The following is a 6,190-nucleotide window of genomic DNA, read 5'->3' on the forward strand; positions in this document are numbered from 1 at the left end:
ATGTTACAATAAACATGCAGACTTGCATCATTCTATATTCAGTATCCCACTTAATTTTCAGTACAAACTGGAAAGTAAAATTTCTCATACCTATTTACAGATTAGAAACCCAAAACTTATCCATAAGTCTACAAGCAATAAATGCTGGAGAGGGTGTGGAGAAAAGGGAACCCTCTTACACTGTTGGTGGGAATGCAAACTAGTACAGCCACTATGGAGAACAGTGTGGAGATTCCTTAAAAATCTGGAAAGAGAACTGCCTTATGATCCAGCAATCCCACTGCTGGGCATACACACTGAGGAAACCAGAAGGGAAAGAGACACGTGTACCCCAATGTTCATCGCAGCACTGTTTATAATAGCCAGGACATGGAAGCAACCTAGATGCCCATCAGCAGATGAATGGATAAGAAAGCTGTGGTACATATACACAATGGAGTATTACTCAGCCATTAAAAAGAATTCATTTGAATCAGTTCTAATGAGATGGATGAAACTGGAACCTATTATACAGAGTGAAGTAAGCCAGAAAGAAAAACACCAATACAGCATACTAACGCATATATATGCAATTTAGAAAGAGGGATGGTTATTGTTACCATCTTTCTAAATTGCATATATATGCGTTAGTATATATACTAACTGTACGAGACAGTTAGTATATATACTAACTGTACGAGTATATATACTAACTGTACGAGACAGCAAAAGAGACACTGATGTATAGATCAGTCTTATGGACTCTGTGGGAGAGGGAGAGGGTGGGGAGATTTGGGAGAATGGCATTGAAACATGTATAATATCATGTATGAAACGAGTCACCAGTCCAGGTTCGATGCACGATACTGGATGCTTGGGGCTGGTGCACTGGGATGACCCAGAGGGAGGGTATGGGGAGGGTGGAGGGAGGAGGGTTCAGGATGGGGAACACAGGTATACCTGTAGCGGATTCATTTCGATATTTGGCAAAACTAATACAATATTGTAAAGTTTAAAAATAAAATAAAATTTAAAAAAAAAGAAAAGAAAAAAAAAAGAAAAAGAAAAGAAACCCAAAACTTAGAAAAATTGAGTAACTTGCCCCAGCTTGCACAGGTAGTAAACTGTAAAGCTCAAATTCAAATCAGATTTGCCTGAGTCCACTGTTGATGCCTTTTCTCTTATAGTGACTGTGGTTTATTAAAATAATTTATTCTTCATATTTCTTTGTATAAATGTGAAATTTTCCATTTTTGAATTTAAAAACCTAAAAAAAACCACACAAATAGATTTTAAAAAGTAGCAACTCAAAGTCCTTGTACCATAAATAATGTCTAAACTCACCTCACAAGCTAAATGTATGATTCCAGGCACAAAATGCACACTGGGAAAGCACCTTGGTATCACCGGTTTCTCCACCCCTCCCAGCAATATCAACTTTATTTAAAGGAGGAATGTAGGTCCTAGGAGGTTAAGTGTCTGGCCCAAAGTTATATATAAAGTTACAGTGAGAACTCAGCACTCGACTCCTAATTCTTAAGTACGTCCTTTGGGTTTAACCCTTTATTACCATCACGTTGGGTTTAAAATGTAAATTCAAATACAGTGATCTTACTTTTCTGTGTTACAAGTATCATCATCTAGCTTATTGCTCATAAGTCAAAGGGTGGGCTGATGTGCAAAGCATTCCCGAGAAGCCCTGTGGGAGATAGGAAATTCAATTAGAGGGCTCTGAAGTTAGCTCACTGTGACAGATATCCTGAACAATGAAAAACTTAAAAGGTGCCCAAAACAAGTTACAAGGCAGTAACTGATAAACTAATAGAATGCCAAAGAAAACACTGAATTAAGTATAAACTTGATGAAGTGACCGAGTTTGCCTTAAATTGTGAAGAATAAATTTTCTGGGATTTCCCTGGTGGTCTAGTGGTTAAGAATCTGTCTTGCAATGCAAGGGATGTGGGTTCTATCCCTGGCGGGGGATCTATTAATAAGATCCTACATGTTATGGAGCAAGAAAGCCCATGTACCATAACTAGTGAGCCTACACGTCAGAGCCCGTGCACTGCAACTATGACTAAGACCCAAGGCAGCCAAATAAATAAATACTGGATTTATTTTTCTGCTGCTAAGCAGAACAGGGGCTTAAAAATTAAGATTGCTTACAGAAAGTAAAGGCACATCTGAGTTTATGACCTATGAAATTAATATCTGCCAAAACTATGACAGAAATTCAGAGAAGAGAGAAATTACTACAGCCTAATGATACTCTTGAGAAGATGGATTTGAATTGAGCTATAAATATGAATTGGATAAACAGGATGGGGGAGACTGTTTTCTTCCCCTTGATAATGCCACTCTCTGCTACACATATTTTGCATATTTCCTGAGTGTGTGTGTGTGTGTGTGTGTACACATACTCACCATATATATATGGTGGTGGTGGTTGTCGCTATGTCATGTCCAATTCTTCAACCCCATGGACTGTAGCCCACCAGGCTCCTCTGTCCATGGAATTTTTCAGGCAAGAATACTGGAGTGAGTTGCCATTTCCTTCTCCAGGGAATCTTCCCAACCCAGGGATCAAACCTGGGTCTTCTGCATTGTAGGTGGATTCTTTACCCAATGAGCTACTAGGAAAGCCCATATATATATGGAAGGCAATGTTAGGCTTCTAAATATCCTTTAGGAACCAAATATTTAAGATCCTTGCAATTTCACTTCCCCCTTTTCCCAAGATAGCTTTATTCCAATCCTTTCTTCATACTAAATTGTAAATAATTAACAACATCTTGGGGATGGATTGCATTTTGGGCTGCATGTGATTTCTGTTCAAAGGATGTAGTGTTATATAAAAAGAATCTCATGAACAGTTAGTGCTTGTTGATAGAAATCAGCACAGCTGTTGCTTCTGGCAAGACGGTGGCATGAGGGAACTTTTTGGGAGGAAAATGTTCTATATCTTGACTAGGCTTTGGTTACATGGGTGTAAACATTTGTCAAAACTTAGCTTAAAACTTAAGTCAGCATAAGATCTGTGTATCTCACTGAATGTAAATTTTACTTTAAAAAAAAAAGAAAAGCTTTGTGAGAGACTGGCTAGGACAGGCGGTATGGGTGGGGTCTTAGGACTTCCTTTTGTGCGTTAGAGCTCCCCAAATCAGACCATATGCCTGTTAATGTCTAATCACTTCAGATCTATGACAGCCAAAGTCCAACTTAGTCCAGTGAGGGAAAGGGGATAAATTCAGGGAGGTACACTAGGACTCTCCTATATGGCCCCGTTTCTGATTCAGCTCCAAGGCTATAGTCTGATGACTTGTGATAAGATTATAACCCCCAAACGCCAGTCTCCTTCCCAGACTCTCCTAACCTAAGTGATTTCTCCTGCCTTTAAACTTTCATAGCCCCTGTGCTGCTGGTAGATTTCCACCACGTGTTATTGCATTCTTGCCAGTCACTCTCCATATCTACTTTCTGACTAGGGCATATGCTTTCAGAAGCAAATTAAGTCGTTCAGATTTTGTTTTCTAAAGACACTGTGACAAAGCCTGAATGGAGTTTAAAACAATCTCTGCACCTGAAACTTCTGGGAACCAGTACGTCCTGTCACACTGCATATGGGTTTAAGGCTTTACATGGGATTTTAACATTCTTTCTGCAGATTTATAAACAGGTGTCAGGCCCAGATTCAGAATGTAATATGAACTAAAGCTTTACATTCAAGACAAAATCCCAGAGTAATTTTTCAACACCTAAAGCTTTAAAGATATCAGGATAATTTTGAATTCAATATGAATTAGAAATCCTTACAGTTGGAAGGACACTTAGAAGCAATTAGTGAAGGCCAATCTGCTTTCCAGTCTAGAAAATGTCCCTGTAACATTCTTGAATGGGGTTTGTTAACCCTCTACTTAAAGCACTCTGTTTTCTACAGTAATGTTGGCAGCTCTAGCCATTAAAGACAGCCTGTGTAATAAAAAGTTGTGCTGGCTAAGTGTATTTTATCACATTAAAAAAAATAGAATAAAATAGTTTCTATGCTGGGAGAGATAAGACATTTTATAGGGAACCTCTGAAACTTTGCACTATTCACATCTCCTCTAACAGGGAGTTGGACTAGATTATCCCTAAAAATTCCTTCTAGTGCTAACATGGTTTCTAAAGCTCTTTCTTTTTGAGCTTAAATTTGTTTTTTTTTTTCCTTTGTATACAAATACTCCAAATATGGAACTAATGCCACAGATCAAGTCAGCACTCGTGCACCCCCTGGGAAGCCCAGGTGAGTAAATCCAGAGAAAGAAAGGTGTTGATCAGAGATGGCTGTCTTAACCAAATGTCTTTTGTATGGGTGGAGGGGGTGAGGAAGGGGACTCAAATCCTATAGGTAGTTGCACTGTATTTCCTGCCAACAGTGTTTTACTTGGCTTCTGAGAAAGTGCTCAGGAAGCAAATGTTTTCCAACTCCAGGGCTTATGCCAGAATCTCAAAACCTTTGTCCTACAACCTGGGGGACTGGACCCTAAACTCTGCACTTGGTGTGAGGTATACCGGACAAGAAACAGAAATCATTCTTGATTCTTTCTTCTCCCTCACTCTCAAAGTTTTACAAAGTCTAGTAAATTCTACCTTAGCATGTCTTCCAAATCTGCCCTTCTTTTTTTTTTTTTTTATTTTTAAAAAAAAAATCACATGCTCCCCCATCCTGAACCCTCCTCCCTCCCAACCTCCCCATACCATCCCCCTGGGCCTTCCCAGCGCACCAGCCCCAAGCATCCAGCATCGTGCACTGAACCTGGACTGGCATCTCGTTTCATACATGACATTTCACATGTTTCAATGACATTCTCCCAAATCTTCCCACCCTCTCCCACAGAGTCCATAAGACTGTTCTATACATCAGTGTCTCTTTTGCTGTCTCGTACACAGGGTTATCGTTACCATCTTTCTAAATTCCATATACATGCGTTAGTATACTGTATTTATGTTTTTCCTTCTGGCTTACTTCACTCTGTATAATAGTCTCCAGTTTCATCCACCTCATTAGAACTGATTCAAATGTATTCTTTTTAATGGCTGAGTAATACTCCATTGTGTATATGTACCACAGCTTTCTTATCCATTCATCTGCTGATGGACATCTAGGTTGTTTCCATGTCCTGGCTATTATAAACAGTGCTGCGATGAACATCTGCTGTGTCCTACCAAGGTTGGAGAGCAAGGATTATATTCAGTAAATCTCCGTATCCCCAGCCCAGATTCTAGCCTAGATTATTATTAACTATCAAGAGGAATTAATGACAGAAGGGTTACTTTCATTCCACAGGCTCATGAGGGCAGTTTACCCTCAAAGGGTTTCAGGAAACAGAACGGTAGGGAACTAGAGTCTGTAGTTTTTCAAAAACAACAACAGTGGGTGCCCTGAGTGTTTTCCTTCTGGGTGAGAAGGAACAGGTGGTAGAAGAGCGGCTGCAAAGGGGTTGCTGATCCAAGAGACAGGAAAATAAGGGAGGAAGAGGGCACATTAGTCGGGTTCAGAGTGTTATTATGCTAGTGAGGTCCAGTGGAGCCCAAGAAATGGGGAACACCCACTAGACACCTGGCCGGGAGTGCCAGGCGCCGCACAGGTTGGACCAGATGGCTTCTCAGGTGCCACACTCCAATTCTGGGATCTCAGCCCAGCCTTCTGGGTTGTAGGTGCGATCCAGCGAGGAAGGTGACTTGCGCATCACCTGAACAGAGAGTATGAAGTGGATTAGGGGCTGGAGGCGCTGGAGGGGCCGGAGGCTCACGACTCCTGGCCCCGACTCTCAGTGAACCTCCTTGCTCACAGGGCCGCCCCCTCCAGAGGGTTCTAGGGTTTGTCTCTGCTTTCCCCACCCGGCTCACCCGCAACGACCCGAGGTCCTGACGTGGATCCCGCTCTCGAGCAGCCGGGGACTGCGACCGCGGTCCTGCGCTCCCGCTGGGAAGTCGCGCCCAACTTGTCGCGTCTGGGTCCGCCCCTCCTCCGAGCGCGTGAGTCCTGACTTCTGATTGGCTCCTCGAGACCCCCCCGCCGCCAATAAGCGAAGACTCTTGGAAGGCGAGGCTCCGCCAGGTCGTTCGGGGCTATTCCCGCCCAGTCCCTGGGCTGCAGAAGAGGCTACGAATAGAGAAATTCAAAGATCAGGCTTTGGATGGATCTGCAATCCCGTCCCGCCTTCTCTCA

At 42.1% G+C, this 6,190-nt stretch overlaps 1 protein-coding gene across 9 annotated transcripts in view; it reads right to left on the reverse strand.

Moving 5' to 3' along the window:
- HYKK (hydroxylysine kinase) overlaps positions 1-5,954 on the reverse strand; it is a 29,687-nt gene extending 23,733 nt beyond the window's left edge. For 2 of the 9 annotated variants that reach the window (XM_086364015.1, XM_086364021.1), the window contains exons 1-2: positions 5,869-5,954; positions 5,579-5,711 (exon numbers count right to left, since the gene is read on the reverse strand). The gene's annotated coding sequence lies outside the window, so the exon portion shown is untranslated. Of the gene's footprint in view, positions 1-1,081; positions 1,247-1,594; positions 1,679-2,403; positions 2,544-5,571; positions 5,712-5,868 lie in introns of those variants that run through there. The other 7 variants (XM_086364017.1, XM_086364022.1, XM_086364014.1 and 4 more) reach the window with 6 other exon arrangements.
- Between the last annotated feature and the right edge of the window lie 236 nt (positions 5,955-6,190).

This window comes from Bos grunniens, chromosome 21 (genome assembly GCF_055505025.1).
Source record: "Bos grunniens cultivar Pamir isolate PY7600 chromosome 21, Bosgru_T2T1.0, whole genome shotgun sequence".
Taxonomy (NCBI): domain Eukaryota; kingdom Metazoa; phylum Chordata; class Mammalia; order Artiodactyla; family Bovidae; genus Bos; species Bos grunniens.